The 20099-nt window shown below is 39.6% G+C and overlaps 1 pseudogene; it reads right to left on the bottom strand.

Moving 5' to 3' along the window:
- Positions 1 to 1089: 1089 nt before the first annotated feature.
- Positions 1090 to 2487, bottom strand: LOC118554621 (non-POU domain-containing octamer-binding protein pseudogene; annotated as a pseudogene).
- Between the last annotated feature and the right edge of the window lie 17612 nt (positions 2488 to 20099).

Genomic DNA, 20099 nt, shown 5'->3' with positions numbered 1-20099 from the left:
TGATCTATGTGTCTTTATGCCAATACCATACTGTTTTTTTAAGATACTGGAACTTGGGTAAACTTATTTCTTTGACAATTTACTTAAAAATATAAAAGTATAAATTTGAAGGAAGAAATATTGCAAAAATTAATGATAACATCTTGTGCATGAATTTTCTCATTTCTTTTTTTTAAAGGCTTAAAATGTATTTTAATAAGTTGGTGCTGCATTACGGTTCCATTTCTCAGAAAAACTCCAAAGATATCAGGGACAAATCAAACATGCTACACCAATAAAAAAAAATGCACAGCATAACTACCCAAGATAAGCAAGGGTAAGAGCTACTATCCGACCTTTAGCACATAGTAACCCTGTTCCCAAGATTGTAATAGGCCTATCAAGAAAATCTGTGAACAGCAACATCATAGACACAAAAGGGCCGTTCCTGGGTCGTCCTTACTGGAGAAAAAAGTTGGAGGCAACTTAACACAAGATTTTTTAAAGATACACTAAAATGAAAATCTGTAAGAGAAAATGTCTTCCTTAGGACATGAAGGGGTAATATATGGGATATAACAGAACCGTATGTATGTTGTCTGTAACCTCTGTGGCCATTGGCCTGAATTCCCACCTGTGAGTGAATGGAACAATGGGGCTAAGGTCATTGGGGGATGTTTGTTTTTGTGGTGTATGCGGCAGTGTCTCTGGGGTTGGAGGGTATAAGAATGAGAAAGCAAATACAACAGGATGGACAAAGAATGGAATGATCAAGATTAATGGGGGCTCTAACTGGATCCATTTTGCCATAGTTCCTCCCCAACCCACCCCACCTCACCCCACCGCAGGCCCTTAACAATCACACATGAGACTTCAGAAATGCACCACACAGAATCAATTAGTTAAAACAATGTACCACACAGAACTGATTTGTTAAATATCGCCCCTCCCTTACCCTCAGCCTCCAGCAAACACCCTCAGAGTAGTACAGGCAAGGAAGACCTAACTATTGGGAGAAATCCCTAACACTTTTCCAGGGCAGAATTCAGGCTAGTCCAAAAAAGGTCCTTCTTTTAAGGGTTTTGGGGGAACTAGACTTTGAAATTTTTATTAGTATCGGAGACATTCGTTTGGAGCAAATTCAGCTCCAGGAGCTACATGGATGAATGCAGGAGGGGTTCCACCAATTGCCCCAATTCCTTCCATTGCAGCAGCTTGGCCAAAGCATTCAGTTGTTGGTGGGATCGATCCCAAGGTTCCATCTGGCATCATGGTGACAGGTCCTGGAGGAGCTGGGGTACCAGCTGGTACTGGAGCAGGGGGAATGGTGCCTCTGTTGTTGATGCCCATAGCACCTCCCACAGCCCCTGGCCCATCCCTATCTCCTGTTCTCTTGCGTCAGGGCATGTTCCCTTGAATCCTTCCTGCTGTCGCTGCCTCATTTCTCCCTGTTGCCGCCGCATCTCTTCCTCACGGCGCCTGCCGTCCTCCTCCTGCTTGAGCTCCAGTTGCTTTCGTTATTGCCCTTCTTGGTTGTGCCGCTCTTCCATCCTCTGAAGTTCTTCTTGACGCCTCATCAAATCCTGTCTCATTAGCATGACGTGGTGCTCATGGAGAACAGCCTCCATCTCCATCTCCGGCTTCTCACGAGCTTCTTGATGCTGCGGTCCACTTGGTCCTGCTGCTGCTTCTCCATCTCACTGAGTGCCTTCCAGCACGGGGCATGCTCACACTCAGAGGAGCCAGGCTGTGCAGATGTGGGTGGCTGCTCTCCCTCCTTGTGAAACTGCTGGTTCTTTATCACCAGCTTCCCTGGAAGTCCCTCTTCATCATCCAACTGTCCATGGGCTCCACGGTCACAGGCCAGGGCAACGTGGTTAGCAGGAATGAGCCTTCACTGCACCTGTCCAGAGCTTTCCGGGCAGTTGGCTTCCCTGAGAATTCAGCAGTGCCTTTTCCTGAGGGCCTTCCTCGATCATGCACGAGGACTACAGCCCTTTCCACCTGGCCAAACACCAAAAAGCCTTCCTCCAGCAGTTCATTGGGAACATACCAAGGAAGATTTCAGACTGTCAGGGATGTACTATGGCAGGCAAAGCGCACACGCAGCTGCTTTCCATGGAGCGGCATCTTGTCCAGCTCTACTTTGGCCATCTCCCCTAGGGTTCGTGTTTCCAAGCGGATAAAACCAAAGCCCTTATCCTTATGACTGAGGACTTCGCCTGCCATCCCATATTTCTCAAGTTGTTTCCTCGTCTCCTCCTCAGTGATGTCAGGAGGAAGATTGCCCACAAAGAGCCGGCTACGTTGGGTGAAGTTCTTCTCTCCTAGTTTCCTAAAATTCTTCCGGTCAGTAGTCAAGCCTTAACTTTGGCTGCTGGCTTGTTGTCCATTTGCAGGTATCGGTGGCGGTGGTGGCAGCTGCTGGTGCTGGTGCTGGTGATGCTGATGATGCTTCCTTGGAGTATGGTTTTGCTCCTCCAAGTTAAAGGTTTTATTGCTCTGCATTTTTGCATCCTTCTACCGACTGTTCTCTCCTCAGAGTAACAGCGACACTACAGGGCCTCTACCATCTTAAGTCGAATTTTCTCATTTCTGTGTCTACTAAAAATAAAGCAAGTGGTTTGTAACCAAAATGTAATTTTTAAAATTTTAATTCAGTGTAGTTAACACACAATGTTATATTAGTCTCAGGTGTACAATATAGTGACTCAATAATTCCATATATTACACAGTGTTCATTAAGATAAGTGTACTCTTAATCCCCTTCACCTACTTCACTCATCTTCCCACCCACCTCCTCTCTGGTAACCATCTGTTTGTTCTCTATAGTTAAGAGTCTGTTTTTTAGTTTCTCTCTTTTTTGGTTGCTGTTTGTTTGTTTTGTTTAATTCCACATATGAGTGAAATCATAATGTATTTGTCTTTCTCTGACTGGCTTATTTCACTTAGCATTATGCTCTCTAGCTTCATCCATATTGTTGCAAATGGCAAGATTTCATTCTTTTTTATGGCTGAATAATATTTCATCATATATATATGTATATATATGTATATTTCTATATACCACATCCTCTTTTTTTTTAATTTTTTATTGTTATGTTAATCCCCATACATTACATCATTAGTTTTAGATATAGTGTTCCATGAGTCATTGTTTGTGCATAACACCCAGTGCTCCATGCAGAACGTGCCCTCCTCAATACCCATCACCAGGCTAACCCATCCTCCCACCCCCCTCCCCTCTAGAACCCTCAGTTTGTTTTTCAGAGTCCATCGTCTCTCATGGTTCTTCTCCCCCTCCGATTTCCCCCCCTTCATTCTTCCCCTCCTGCTACATTCTTCTTCTTCTTTTTTTCTTTCTTAACATATATTGCATTATTTGTTTCAGAGGTACAGATCTGAGATTCAACAGTCTTGCACAATTCACAGCGCTTACCAGAGCACATACCCTCCCCAGTGTCCATCACCCAGTCACCCCATCCCTCCCACCCCACCCCCCACTCCAGCAACCCTCAGTTTGTTTCCTGAGATTAAGAATTCCTCATATCAGTGAGGTCATATGATACATGTCTTTCTCTGTTTGACTTATTTCGCTCAGCATAATACCCTCCAGTTCCATCCACGTCGTTGCAAATGGCAAGATCTCATTCCTTTTGATGGCTGCATAATATTCCATTGTATATATATACCACATCTTCTTTATCCATTCATCTGTTGATGGACATCTTGGCTCAAAAGAGGGTTTCTTAATGGTCAGTAAGTCTATAATAAGGTGCCCAACATCACTACAGTGCTGGGAAATTAAAATTTAAATTAAATAATTACGTATTGGTACACATCTGACATAAGGCTAAAATGAAAAAGACTGGCAATCCCAAGTGTTTGTGAACATGTGGAATTTCTATACACTGCTGCTGGGATTGTAAATTGATGCAATCTTTTTGGAAAACAGTTTGGCAATATCTACTGAAAATAAACATATACATACCCTATGACCCAGCACTTCCACTCCCAACAGAAATGTATACATATAAGCACTAAAAAGCACGTACAGAGAATCTTCATAGTAGCATTATCCAGTAACAGCTCCAAGAATCCATCAACTCTAGAATGGAGAGATAAATTGTGGTATAGTCATACATGGAGCAATGAAAATGAAGTACTGTGACACCACAGCAACATAGATTAATCTCAAGACATAATGTTGAAGGGCGAGAAGCCAGACACTAGAGTACATACTGTATATTCCATTTCTAGAAAGTTTAAGAATGGGCAAAACTAATCTATGGTGTTAGAATTCAGAACACTGATTACCTTTGAGAAGGAGTTGGTGACAGGGAGAAAGAACAAAGGACTGGGCTTTTGAAATCCTAGTAATGTTCTTTTTCTCAGTTTGGGGTCTGTTTATATTTTATTTATTTTTTTAAATATTTTTAAAAATTTTATTTGTCAGAGAGAGAGAGCACAAGCAGGGGGAGCGGTGGGCAGAGGGAGAGGGAGAAGCAGGCTCCCCGCTGAGCAAGAAGCCCAATGTGGGACTCGATCCCAGGACCCCGGATCATGACCTGAGCCGAAGGCAGACATTTAACCGACTGAGCCACCCAGGTGTCCCTATATTTTAAATATTTATTGAGTAATTCACTTATTACTTGTGTATGTTACTATACGTATTTGTATTTCAGTAAGAAGCTAACTTGAAAAAACAACCTGTATATTCTTGATAACAGTTTGATACTAACATATTTAATATTTGTGTTCAGTTTTTTAAATGGCTCAAATTGGCCTTTGTGGGCTATTTTATGTATAACATCTACTGTTTCCTAGGAAGTGTACTAAATATTTTGCATTCATTATTTTAAATCTTCACAATAATCCTGTAAGTTAGAAATTAGGTCCATTTTGTATATGAATAATTGAACTCAGAGAAACTAAGTTTTTGACCAAGATCACACAACTATTAGTATATGCTATCCTACCCTGACAATATTTAAAGCTACAGGTTAATTTTTAGAACAGAAGCAGTTTTCAAATTGGAGTCTTGGGCCTGGAGACACATACAAATCATTTAACCTGGGTATCTTCACTTACTACCTCTCATATAAATTACATTTGACAAGTAGAGCAGTGCTGTTTGTTTTTGTTTTTGTTTATTTTAATTTCCTGAGCTTTTGGGCTCCTGTGAACAGAGGGAAAAGTCACAAACAGCCTCTGTTAATACCAAATATTTTACCTGAACATGTTTGCCTGAACTACTTTACAAATAAAATGCTTAGAAAGCTGATTGTAATATCTCTCTGTCATTGACCAAAGAATCCTATCCAATCACTGGGCTTCTGAAGCTCTGATAAATACTTGCTACTGTTTGTCTTTTGATGCCTTATACACGGAGGCAAACTGCATAACACTCCAAAGGGATTCTCTTTCCGCTATGAAACATATTGTCTGACATTATATTAAATAGCTTGAAAATACTGTAACCACTGATGCACTGTTGTTGTTAAAGTATCTTAGAATCAATGAAAGAAATTAATAAACAGAAAACCCAGTCTTAAGAGAGATCTTCTCCTGGTTTTCTAGTTAAGAAAAAATAAATTAGCACTCTCAGCGGGGGGAAAGCAGTAGATTGTGTGGGATTCTTTTGAAAAAGAAGAACTTCACTCACAATGTTAATTTAATTTGCATGCATTTCTGGAGAAGTCATTTATCACCTTACTATGCATATACCTTGGATAATATTTATGCTTCTATATAAGCTTTTAATAAAATATACTGTCCCCAGCATACCAATTCAGAATTGGTTAATGAAGGAAACAATTGAAGGAAAGTTTCGATAAGAATTTAGTATAATCCCTTCACATATCATTTAGGGACTATACGATCAAAGACTGAGAACAAGGTTGTATTTATTCTCTTCTAGCGCTGTTTATGCTACCCTGAGCTTCTCTTTGATTCACACAAGCCCAGCTGGCATCAGTACACTGATTCCGTTTTTAGTAGGCATGAATTTGGGGAGCTCAGATAGCTTAAAAAGAAGACTAAAGCTGATTTGTCTTGCAGATTCTGAGCAACATTACTGATATCAGTTCGAACTAGGGTGTAAGTATTCTTAACCTGCTCCTGAATGGATGTGCTGGGCAAATAGTTATATTAGAAAGTGAAGCGACTCCGCCATCTTACCTTTGACTGTTTCATCCCCAACTGGGACTTGCTGTTGGGATGCTTCTATCTTCATGGCTGTGTGAGCTCCCAGTTCCAGGTTGCTTTCTGCTTAAAGACAGAGCTGTCCAGTTTTTACTAGGTATCTTAGTGTTTTGGTTTCCTCACTTGTCTAAATTAAGCCCCCTCTCCTTGCCATGATATCCAGAATAATAGATCAGACTGTCAAAATTACTTCATATTTCATAGGAAGAAGGTGAAGGCCAGATATTTGAAAACCAAAGGGATTGCAGATGTTTACTAGATAAGGAAACACCAGAAGGTAAAGAGGGCTGTGTCTGTGCTGCTAGCAGCGCAGTGTAATAGTCAAGAGGGACTTGGACTGCCTAGGTTCATGTCCCCATACCTCCACTCACTGTGAGACTTTGGAGAAATTACTTAACAACTCTTGAATCCTCAGTGTCATTGACTGTAAATTAAGAATAACACCTAATTCTTAGTGGTGATGTATGGATGAGAAGCAACTCTAGGGGTACAATGGTTACTAGTTATATTAATTATAATTACAATGTTTATGTAAATATATATAAGCATAATTTATACATGCATTATATTCATATTTGTGTTATTATATAGTTATATAATATGAAATTATATACACTGACAAATTATATATAGTTATATATTTATAAGTATCGGTAATTGATATATAAATAAATGAGCATTGTATTATTTTTATTATATTCCATTTACTACATTATGTATTTATCATATATATAAATATTTATATAAGTATGTATAACTATAATTATAGTAATTATATTCATTACAATTATACTGCCTGGCATGTTTTAAATATCTACTAGATATTGAATTTTTTTTAAAGTTGAACACTTCTTCAGGTCTGCTTAGTACCTCCACCCCCCTCCCGCCTTCATTTGGGAGAGCACAAGATTTGGGCACATAATTTGGGCATAGCCTATCAAAATGTCCAAAATTATATATCCGGTTATCATAATTAAAGTCGAGCAAGTGACTCAGCTGGGTCAATTATTCTAGATCTTTTTGATCTTCCTTAGCTAATACAGTTGCTTAATGCAGCAACTATAGTTGTTCATATGTTTAAATAATAATGTAAGTAATGAATAAATAGTAAATAAAAATGAAGAAATTTATCACATTTTATGGGTTAAAGGGGGAAAGAATGGGAAAGTGGGATGACTATTAAGTAAACATCAATTTCTAATGGAACTAATGAGTATATTAGCCCATATATTTCCTTTTGTTTTATTCCTTAAGCTGGTTTGAGTAAGAGTTCCATCACTCACAATAAGAAGAGTCCTGACCGGGCGCCTGGGTGGCTCAGTTGGTTAAGCGACTGCCTTCGGCTCAGGTCATGATCCTGGAGTCCCAGGATCGAGTCCCGCATCGGGCTCCTTGCTCAGCAGGGAGTCTGCTTCTCCCTCTGACCCTCCCCCATCTCATGCTCTCTCTATCTCATTCTCTCTCTCAAATAAATAAATAAAAATCTTTAAAAAAAAAAAAAAGACGAGTCCTGACAAGAAATAATAGAAGTAGTCCATGTCCGAGACACTGTACAGTGGGCACTGGGAGAAGTCCTCAGAGCAGCTTAACCTAAGTGCTGTGCAAATCAAAATGAGGCCAGATTTGGATCTTTAATAAAACCATAACATGAAGGTCAGTTTGTGCAAACCAGATTTTCTTTGGGGTTTTAAGAATTTTTACAAATCAGATTTGGGAAATTTCAAATGCCCGGATGCTGGGGTAATTGATATTCGAAGTTAGAGTCTGCAGGGGTGCCTGGTGGCTCAGTTGGTTAAGTGTCTGACTCTTGGTTTCAGCTCAGGTTGTGATCTTAGGGTTCTGATATCGAGCCCCATGCCAGGCTCTGCACTGAGCGCTAAGTGCGGAGCCTGCTTAAGATTCTCTCTCTGCCCCCTCCTCCCCCCGCACTCTCTCTCTCTCTCAAATAAATAAATAAATCTTAAAAAGAAAAAGTTAGAGTCTGCAACTTCTTCCTTTTATTAGAAAAAAGCTTCTTCCTGAATATTTGCTGCAGGCTGCAGGTCTCAGGGCAAATGTCATTTTTCATATATCATGGAATTAATCATTTTAGTTAGAATCCCTTATGTTCCTGAGAAAAGCTTATAAAATTCTGTCTCTCAGTTAGCTAGAATGTATTGTCTGACAGCTACTTAAATTTAAATCTTACTCATTGTGTGTGTGTGTGTGTGTGTCCTATCTGAAGTTTTAAATGGAAATATAAATTCTAATTTTTAAAAATTTAGCAGTAAAATAGTTTGGAATGATGAACTGATTGACTTATGTAAAGAATTTTAAGCATGATTTTTCCTTATGTTTGCTTTCACCCAGTGGTGATCATTTTCACCCAAACAGCTTTCAGTACTTGATTGTGAAAACAATGCTCCAGAAAATCTGATATCTTAATGATAATGAGATTGGTCAGTGACATTTAATTGTGTCTTTATCCTTTATCTAGTTGTCTGTCACATCCATTTCATTAGTCATTCCAATGTCTGGTCTTCTCGTGTTTTATCTCCAGGACAGAAAATTGCCTGTATTAGAAGACTCTGTAAGTAGCTGTGGGCTCTGGGCTCTCTGCTGCCATTTGAGTAAATAATGCTTTTTAAATAAAAAGACTGTGCAATTTAAAGGTCACATTATAATGACTCACTTTAGTCTTTAATATGACCAGCCATCAGAGGTGGAGTTGGCAGTGAGATTTGGATAAGAAAGATTCACAGTTCTGATTTTCATCTATGCACCTTAGCAACAGTTCCTGAGGACAGTGTGAACGAAACTCCAAGACTAAATAGCCCATAGGATAATACACTCTCTAGCATGCTGAGAAATAGAGAGTGAAGAAAATTAAAGCTCCAATGGTCTCATATAAGGATTTCATAAATTATTTTCTAGTACAAAAATGAGTTTGAAAATAGCTCTCATAACATTTTTTAGACTTGTACCAGATTTAGAACTATGACAAAAATCCAAAATTATGAAGGTATTGACACTTACACAGTGTACTTAAATATGAATGAATATAATTTTAATTGTAACTACTATGTATTGAATACTTATGACTTGCCAGCCACTGGGCTTAGTGCTTTACAGACCTTAGCTCATTCAATTCTCACAACAGCTCCAATGTGGTAGCTATTATGAGGTCCATTTTATACATAAGAAACTGAGGCAAATAGAGATTAAGGAACTTGCCTGTTTCTGCCCAGGGCAGGACCCGGGGTTCCAGTTTTGTGGAGCTTGGACTTTTCTTGACAGTGCTGTTCCATGGAAATATTAAGTGTGTTTGCTTATCTTCTCTACAGATACTCATCTATTTATCATTTCCCACAACTAAACACAAGGTTTTTTTTAAATGGGTTCAGTTCACACACACATATTTATATATTTTTTAACTTTTTACTTTAAAATAATTATAGCATGTTAGAGTTCTCCAGAAAAACAAAACCCGTAGAAGGATATAAATAAATATGTGATTATGGAGGCTGAGAAGTTCCATGAACTGCTGTCTGCAAGCTGGAGACCCAGGAGAGCCAGTGGTATAATACGTTCAAGAACTGGAGGGTCAGTGGTGTAAGTCCTGATCCAAGGGCAGGAGACTACTGATGTTCCAGTTCAACCATCAGGCAGAGAGTGGACTTACCTTTTCACTGCTTTTCTGTTCTATTCAGTCCCTCAGTGGATTGGATGATGCCCACTCACATTAAGGAGGATACTCCAAATACTAATCTCATCAAGAAACAGACACACCCAGAAATAATGTTTAATCTGAGCACCCCATGTCCCCGTCAAGTTGACACATAAAATTAACCATTATATAGAGATACACAGAAAGTTGCCCCCCCCCCCCCACACAAAATGCATAGGGAGATACCATGTGCTCGTCACCCAGGCGCTGCCGAAAGTAACATCTTGCGTAATGATAGTACACTGTCAAAACCAGGAAATTGACATTGGTGCATTCCACATAGTTTATTCTGATTTCATCAGTTTTATAAGCATTCTTTGACCACCATAGTTTGTTATAGGTTTGTAATTCCTTCCATCATATGGAAGGTCCTAATTTTCTCTAGTCAAATACTTTACTCTTTTTTTTCATGGCTTTGACTTTCATAAGTTGCTTACAAAGCCTTCCTCACCACCAAATTATGAAAATATCTCTTATTAAGTATATTTTCTTTTAGTACTTCATTTCTTTTAGAATTTCCTTTTATGTGTAGTATAAACCGAATTTAATTTTTCCCCCAAATGAACAGCCACTTGTGATATAGCCAGTCCTTTCCTACTGATTAGAATGCCATGTTTATCATATAGATTTGTAGTTTTTGTACTCTCCATTTTGTTCTATTTTTCTTTGACTCTACCAATACTGTGTTACTTATTTATTTAATATTAGACAGCTTAGTCTTTTTTAAAAATTTATTTATTTCAGAGAGGGAGAGAGACAGCATGCAAGCAAGTGGGAAAGGGGTAGAGGGAGAGAGAGATCCTGAAGCAGACTCCCTGCTGAGTGAGGAGCCTGACACAGGGCTCAATCCCAGGACCCTGAGATCATGACCCAAGCTGAAATCAAGAGTCAGCCGCCCAACTGACTGAGCCACCCAGCTGTCCCCAGTACTGGGTAAGTTAGATGTAATTTTCAAATGTGTATAAATATTGTACCTTTCAACAAGAAAATAACATTGATCAGAAGCTCTGGAGCATGAATGACTTCTTTCTCTAAGCCCATCATGGTCCAGTGGAGAGCCCTAACTCAAATGCTTCTGGTAACCAGGCAAGTATCAAATGTACAAGGAGGTCAGCACTAAGTCCATAAAGATTGGTTTATACCATAAACATGATTACATATCTTTCCTAAAAGCATCCCATTTCAATTATTTAACATAACTTTCTGTCCAAACACTTCTGTCACCTTTGAATGTCTACCTCTAGTCTAGTGGAAATAATTTGGTATTAGAATCAAAAACCTCCTCAAGCTTCCCCATTTATTAAATGGGAGACTTTAAACAAATTACTTAACCTTTCAGAATCTCAGTTTCCTTATTCTGTAAAAGAAAATGGTTGGACTAATTATTACATGAAATAATACGCATCAAAACACTAAGTATAGCATCTTGTACATGTTTTTTTTGGTACATAGATATTAGTGGAATTTAGGCAGTAACTTATTTAGGGAGGGAAACAAATCTTGTGATCTAGATAAACGTCCATTTTAACCCATTAAATTCAGGCAGCTAGCAAATTTGTAAATAAGCATTTATTGTTGAGCTTTTATGTATGGTACTATTTTGGGTACAATCTGGGGAATACAAATAATTGTCAGATGTAGTACTTACTCTTGATAAGTTTGTGGCCTGGTGAAAACACAGACGTAGAGTTTAGGACATCTTTTTTTTCCTTCTTCTTCTCTTCCTGTCCAACATCTTTTCTCACCCTTTCAGGACTTGACTAACTTACTCTCAATTTGTATATTGGGTTGGGGTTTCTCCAGAGGTAGGCATCTATGTCACAGGCCTGGCCTTTGAGAGATGACCACTTCCCAACTATCATGATTCCTTCAAGACTGGGCATGCGACCTACATCAGCTCAATAAACTGAGAGTTTTGCTGGAGCTGTTGGGAAAGAAACTGTACAAATTGTTACCCCAGGAAAATTTGAGTCTGAAGCTGCCCATGGGCCATCATAAAACAAACAAACAAACAAACAAACAAAAACTGTGGGGCATCTGGGTGGCTCAGTAGGTTAAGTGTCTGATTTCGGCTCAGGTCATGATCTCAGGGTCCTGGGATTGAGCCCCTTGTCAGGCTCCCTGCTCAGTGGGGAGCCTGCTTCTCCCTCTTCCCCGTCCCTCCCTCTGCTCCTGCTCTCTCTCTCTCAAATGAAAAAATAAAATCTTAAAAAAAAAAAACACAAAAAACCAAAACCAAAACCAAACTTCATCAAAAAAGCCAAAACAACTACAGCAACAAAAACAAGCCCAAGAAAGACACCAGCACAGAAGGCAGCAGAGTTGAGAGACAGGGGAAGAAGAGACCAAGGCTGATGCCATTGCTGGAACCCTCAAATTCAGCTACCTGTGTGTTCATACCTTGAACTTCTTGTTACCTTTTTGGTTTGAAAACACAGTTTGAGGTGTCTTTCTGTTATTTTCAACTAACAGTTCTTACCAATATAGAAATATAATGCATATATGAAAAACATGCAAGGAAGCTTACAAAGCAACATAATCAGTCCTTGAGAAATCTGAAGGTTCATTTCTCTTCCCAGGCATAACTGTTCCAAGTCTGATTCATACAAGCTGGGGAGGAGTTTTGGGAGTAGATAATAGGCATTGGTACAATTTTTAAAAATATCCTTAGAGATTGGGGTTCCATTGACCGTCAAAGATAACGGAACCCAAGATTTAATATCGGGGGACTTTCCTTCTTATAACTAGTCTGTATTATGTATCGTGTAGTTTCAGTATATTTCCTGAGTATTTCCAGCATATTTCCTTGGGGGAAATAGTGAAATGGAATTAATAAAAAATATGGAGAGAATTCATTTTGATGTAAAGATTAATGGGCAATGTTTAGGCATGACAGAAAGTGTCCTGAGGTGGGAATGGCCTGCAGAGGGGGCTTTCTTCTGCTGCCCTCCACCCCCAGCTTCCTAACTTTCACTGGGAATATCTTTTGGGTACTGGGAACCTCTGCCTGCCCCGCATGTCTCCCTCTGCCACAGAGCATGCCTCCCTCTGCCACAGAGCTCAGCACCAAGGCCCCTCTTTTGCATGACATTACATCTTTACATCAAGACCATACATCTTTACATCAAGATGATTCCACCAAACACATATAATCGTGTTTAAAAATGGATATTAGGGATGCCTGGGTGGCTCAGATGGTTAAGCGTCTGCCTTCGGCTCAGGTCATGATCCCAGAATCCTGGGATCGAGCCCCACATCAGGCTCCTGGCTCAGCGGGGAGCCTGCTTCTCCCTCTGCCTCTCCCCCTGCTCATGGTCTCTCTCTCTCTCTGTATCTCTGTGTCTCAAATGAATAAATAAAATCTTAAAAAAAATAAATAAATAAAAATGGACATTAGAGGGGCGCCTGGGTGGCTCAGTCATTAGGCGTCTGCCTTCGGCTCAGGTCATGATTCCAGGGTCCTGGGATTGAGCCCCGCATCGGGCTCCCTGCTCTGAGGGAAGCCTGCTTCTCCCTCTCCCGCTCCCCCTGCTTGTGTTCCCTCTCTCACTCTCTCTCTCTCTCTCTGTCAAAAAAATAAATAAAAAACCTTAAAAAATTTTTTTTAAAAAATGGACATTAGAATTCATAAAGCAAATTTTTGTCTTTGAGATCAGTTAATAAAATTTCCCAGCCCAGAGCTGAGGCACAGAACTGGGAAGTTCTGATCCAAGTGAGGTGGAAGGGTGATGGAATCTGAAACACAGAGAAGAACCAGCCACCGTGGCCTCTGGCTTCCCTGTGACAATGCAAGAGAGCGTTGTGAGAACAAGGGCATAAAGAATTAGGCTGATCTAGGTTTGGGTCATGGCCTTATTGCTTACTTTGGCAGGTACTAGGAGCTCAGGGTCCTCTTCTATAAAAGGATAAAATGATAATACCTGTCTCAAATGATGTTGAGAACATTTGCTAGGTATTGACCACAGACCACAGAGCCCGGGCACATATATACATGCTGTTGTCATTATGATCATCATCGATGTTGGTTTTACTACGATAGGAAAGATAGATGCTTTAAGGAAGGGGCTGTGCTGAAGGTAGCTTGACTCTCTTCACAGGTTTGCTTCAGGAAGGTAAATTTTTGCTATCAGGAAGTACAAAGATTTACCTTAAAAATCACAACCTTTCCAGTCAATGGAGACGAAGAAGCCATTGGATGCTTTTGAGCAGCAGAGTGATATTTCACATTTAGCAGGATCCTTGGTAGCTGTTTTGACAGTAGGCTGTAGGGAGGGAAGGTGGTGGCAGAGGCCGGTTGTGAGACTATTGATATAATGGAGGCAAGAAATGGTAGTGGCTCAGAGCAGGGTTACAGCAAAGGAGTAGAGTGAAGTGACTGAGTCCTTGTCTTGGTCCTTTCAGGTTGCTGATAACAAAATACCACACTCTGAGTGGCTTATAAAGAGCAGAAATCAGTTCTCAGAGTTCTGGAGGCTCAAGTCCAACCCCACGTTGGGTTCCGGTGAAGGCTTGCAGACTTCTTGTTGCATTCTCACATGGCAGAAGGGGCCAGGGCTCTGTGGGGTCTTCTTATTAAAGTACTCATCCCAGGGCACCTGGCTGGCTCAATCAGTGGAGCATCTGGTTCTTGATCTCAGGGTTGTGAGTTTCAGCCCCATGTGGGGCATAGAGATCACTTAAAAATAAAAAATCTTCAAAAAGAAAGTAATCTCATTCATGAAGGCTCTACCTTCATGACTTAAGCACCCCCCAAAGGCTCCGCCTTTAGGATTTCACATTGGGCATTAGGATTTCAACATACGAATTTTAGGGGGACACAAACCATAGCAGTCCTGAAGGTTGGGAAATAGAGCTAATGGATTAGTGTGAAAAAAAGAGAGTCAAGGATAATTCCATGTATTTCTGGTCCAAGGAACTGGGAGAAAGGAACTGCCCTATGGGACTTTTCTCTTGCCTCCCATGAACTATCCTTTTCTGGTTTTCCTCCTTCTCCTGTGCACAGTTTTTCTTGGTAGTATGCGAGAATGCTGGTTACAATGCCCAACCAGCCCATATACAAAGTACAACTTTTTACCCCTGGTTTTATTCAGGTATAATAGACATATAACATTGTGGGAGTTTAAGGTGCAGAATGTGATGATTTGATACATGTATATATTGTGAAATGATTAAACTACAATATTGGATTGAATTTATAAATTACCATCAGAGGAAAGAGGAAGGATGAGCCAAGAACATGTTGAAGGTTTACACCCTTTAAGAGAAGGCCACTTTGATAGGGAAATCAAAAGATGACTTCTCAGACCACAGAAAGACTAAGAAAACCTATCAAGGGCACAAAACACGGGAGTGAACTTTTAGAGCATATTGTTTAAGAAAATAGGTGGCTGTCATAAGCTTTAGTTACTGTCCAACCTGAATTCACAAAGTTGGAGCACATTTGCATTAATTTCTGTGTCTTTGTACCAAGTTAGAGTGCATTGTGACATGTATTTGAACAGTTTTCCTTTGGGTTAATCTAATTTCAAGTTTAAACATTCATTAGTGTTGTTACATAGAATTTACTTTGAGTCAGCACTTTGTAATTGATATGTTCATTTGTACACATACCCATGCTTTGTTTCTTCAGTTACAAACATGTGGTGAAACAGTGTTGGTTTTTAGCACTGACTTGGGGATCAGGGTGTGATTTTACCTGATTGAAGTGTTTAGTTCTTGATTAACTCCTGTAATTTAAATATTTACTGCTGTTCACCAGTCTCAATCCAATTGAAAATTGATTTTAAAAGGTAAAATTTGGTGCCATCCAGTGGCAAAATTGCAAATTGCAGCACAAGCTCACTTGTGAAGAAAAGGATTTAAAATTGAAATGGTAACTGGCTCATTATTATACCCTGTAATTCACAGAGATATTAATATTTATAAAAGAAAAATAGTATAAATTTGGAATTACATTTAACTGCAACATGAGATAATATAATATAAAAATTAAAACATGGAATTAAGAGACTGGAGACAGATATTCTGGAGTTGTTTCATTTGTAAGATAGGAATATGTTACCTGCATGATGGCGGAGAGCTGGAAAATTTTTATTTTTAAGATATAAATTACAATTACATATCATACTTTGGCATTGACTGAATTTGATTATAAAAGAAGATTTTTATATTACACTCTGTTAAATAACATCTTTACATTTACATGTTTGAAAAAAAATTGGGGGTGGGGTCAGAGGGAGAGGGAAAGAGAGAATCTTAAGCAGAGTCCACATCCAGCACCCAGCCCAAAGGGAGGGGGCAGTGCTCAATGTCACAACCCCGAGATCATGACCTGAGCCATAATCCAGAGTTGGACGCTTAACTGACTGAGCCATACCGGTGCCCCTGAAAAAGATTTTTTTAATGTTTTGTTTAACTTACAAGAGCCTTGTAAAAGTCTGAACTTTTGAAAGTCATTTACAGGCAAAATATGAGGAATATTGCCCTACATGCTAAAATTAAGAGTGAAAATATCCATTGTGTAGGAGACTCTTCCTGCTCACAGATGCATTTTGTGGCAGTACTAGGAAGTTTTTTGTCATTCAGGTTGAATGACAACCATATGTGTTAAAAACACTTTTTTAAATAAGAGATATATATTTATAGCAAGACTACCTGGTCAGGACTTGTGTTAGTTAGGATACAGGTTCGCTTGTTGAAAGTCACTCGGTAATAACAGTGTTTAAATAAGATAGAGATAAGTTCTCCTTCATGTTAAAGTCTGAGTAGGTGATTTAAAACCGGGGAACTGTTCTACGATGTCTATGATTATCCAGGACCCAGGCTCCTTCTATCTGTGGCCTTGAACATGAAGCTTCCATCTAATGGTCCATGATGGCTGTCTTGTTCCTCTTTTCATCCATAGCTTTCCCTATACTTCTCCATCTTTTTTTTTTTTTTTAAGATTATTTATTTATTTGAGAGCAAGAGAGTGAGAGAGCATGAGCAGGGTGGGGAGGGGCAGAGGAAGAGAGAGAAGCAGACTCCCTGATGAGCAGGGAGCCTGATGCAGGACTCAATCCCAGGACCCTGGGATCATGACCTGAACCGAAGGCAGATGCTCAACCGCCTGAGCCACCGAGGCACCCTTATACTTGTCCATCTTTAAAGCCATAGGAGGCAAATGGGTGGAGGAGAGTTCTCAGGACTAGTATGGTTCAAGACTTACTGTGCCTCGTAAGTTCGTGTCTCTTTTTTATGGAAAGTACTGCTTCCAATAGAATATCTGGTACAAAACCAAACCAATATACTCTCTGTTAGTGAAATATGCATGTATACATTAATTTAATTATACCAAAATTAAGAAAGAAGTTAAACTGATGCAACTGGTCCCATAAAACCAGTGTTTCAAAAGCAATGTTCTCACCCTTTGTTACATACTGTAATCACTAGGGGAGCTTTAAAAATACTGATGCCTGAATCAAGCAATCGAGGTTCTAATCTAATTGGCCTAAGGTGTGCTTTGACCATGAACAAATTTCAAGACCTCCCCAGGTGATTCTAACTGCAGCAAGATTGAGAACCATTTTTCTAGATCTTGGTGTAAGTCAGGATCACACCAGGGGCTTCTAAAAGCCCCCATCCCACCCTTCATTTCATTATGCTGAAGTTAATCTGGAGTGGGTCTTAGGCATCTGTTTTTTTTTTTTTTTTTTCTTTTTTAAATTTCTGAAGTGATTGTAATTGCAGGCAGGGCTGAAAAATCTCTGCTATAGATGGAAAAGTTTCTTTCATGATTTTTTTTTTTTTTGCCACTCTACATACTGACACTTATACTTGAATTTATAGAGCTATTCTGTTAGATTAAATGAGCAGTTTCTGGGATTAGAAAACTATAACTATGTTGTAGATTTAACCCTCTCATATGAGCACTTCTTTGAATCTCAAATTTCCCCCAACTTCACCTGGAATGCTAAAGTAGTGTCAGCAATAAAATTAACTACCATTTTACACACCTGTGTTTGCATACAATTTCTTAACATTTTCAATTGTTAGGTAGCTTTAAATAACTTGATTACAGTTAAATGGTTAAAACTTTCTTTTGTCATCAAAAGATTTGAGAGAGAGGCAATTTTATTGATGGAAAGACTCTTCAGAAACCATAACCTTTCGGGGCGCCTGGGTGGCTCAGTCGGTTAAGCGGCTGCCTTCGGCTCAGGTCATGATCCCAGGGTCCTGGGATCGAGCCCCGCATCAGGCTCCATGCTCGGCAGGAAGCCTGCTTCTCCCTCTCCCACTCCCCCTACTCTCTCTCTCGCTGTCTCTCTCTCTGTCAAATAAATAAATAAAATCTTTAAAAAAAAAAACAACATAACCTTTCTCTACTGTTGCCAACACATAGGTTATTCTGGGTTGTACTAGGAACCTCAGAATCTTAATGCAATCCAGTTTGGCCAGGAAGTTGTTGGCCAAATACCTACTAGAGCCAATAATTTCTTTGTGCTCCAGATTTCCACTTTTGGGGCCAAAGGTTTTTGTTTTCTGTTATGATAATTAAAATGAATCCCAACAGTGAGAGCTATTGAGTATTTGCATAAATTTGGCCAGATTCTTTAAGAAATGTTTCAAAGAAATCCCTTAACACTGTATGCAGAATGTGTATCCCACTGGGGTACTGTTAAATGCTCCTCCAGGTTAGGGGACCATCTACCCCTAACTCCTCATGTTTTCTTAGAAGGAAGAGAATTTCCATTCTCCTCTGAAGGAGGGAAAGGCTACAAGTGGGACACTTCCATCCTTTTCCTGTTGCTTTTCTTTCTTCTTCCTGTGAGATTGACTTACTGACTGGTGAGTTTTGGAGAAGTTGCATATGCTTGGCTCTGCCACTTCACATTCTCTCCTTTTGAGATCTATTTGTGCAAAAAGGAACTGTAATCCTGGTCCTTGGGGCATAGTATAGCAACCTGACATAGACTGTGCCCTTACATTCATGTCTACTAAGCTCAGGTGCCTCCCAGTGACTGTACCACAGTTTTCTAGTCCTGTCCCACCCCTACTCTCCCAGATGAATACTCCATTCTTCTCTTATCTCATTATGCTTCCAGCACGTCCCTCCTTGAACCACAGGATCAGCTGATGACGCTTATTCTTTCTTTGCTGAGAAAATAGAAGTTATTAGCAAGGAACTTGCACAGGATCCCACTACCTAATCTATTAAAGCTAAACCCACATAACACTCCTCCCTCCACTTAAAGGAGATGAACAGTTTAAGTACCAATCTAAGGCTGCTTTCTCTACTTGTGCCCTGGATTCCGTTTCTTTTCACCTTCCTAAGGGCATTGCTCTAGCAAATTCTCCACTCCCTCTTCAGTTATTAATTTGTTTGATCTACATGATCATTCACATTAGCATATACATGTGCTATAGTATTTCTCACCTTAAAAAAAGGTTCCTTTGACCCTCCTCCCCCCCACTGGCTTCCACCATTTCTCTGCTCCCCTTAATAGCAAATTTTCTCAGAAAAGTAGACCACCTTTTCAGTCTCTGGTTCCTCTCCTCCCATTCCTCATGAATGTGCTCTAGTCAGGCTTCCATCTCCATCACTTTGTTCTAACTGAAGTGAGAAATTACCTTTCCATTGCTAAATGCAGTGGTATATGTAAGTCCTTAGTTAACCTGATCTCTCAGAAGCATTTGACACGGTTGGACACCATTTTCTCCACATCATTGGTTCCTCCTTCTTAGTCTCCTTTTGGGGATCCTCTTCATTTTTCCATATCTTTTTCCTCTTTCATTTTCCATTCTCAATCACTTTTCTTCTCTTCACTCCCTAGGTGACTTCATCCATTTCTACAAGTCTCTTTTTTGTGGGTTTGGGTATTCATTCTTCTCCTAGTTGATTTACACTCCCTTTTTGATATCCTGTTAATTTAAATATTTAGTTAACCACTATTAACACATCTTATGTTAGATAATAAGGAGTAAAGGAGGTAAGAAAACAAAAATAGTCATATAAAGCTAAGTAAAAACACTGGTAACTATTACAGTTCTCATTTCTGCAACAGGTCACGTGGATGTAGCTAATATTTATAACTGCCTTCTTCTACTACCCCTTCAGTATTTCCTTTGCTCTGAGCATTTACCTCCACTGGTTGTGATTCTTTGCCTGGTGAGGTGACCATAATTATCATCCTTGAAGGGTCTGAGCCATTAGCAGTTCTACTTAAATTGA

The sequence above is a fragment of the Halichoerus grypus genome, chromosome 12, assembly GCF_964656455.1.
Source record: "Halichoerus grypus chromosome 12, mHalGry1.hap1.1, whole genome shotgun sequence".
Taxonomy (NCBI): Eukaryota; Metazoa; Chordata; class Mammalia; order Carnivora; family Phocidae; genus Halichoerus; species Halichoerus grypus.
This window is presented reverse-complemented; position numbering and strand designations above follow the sequence as displayed.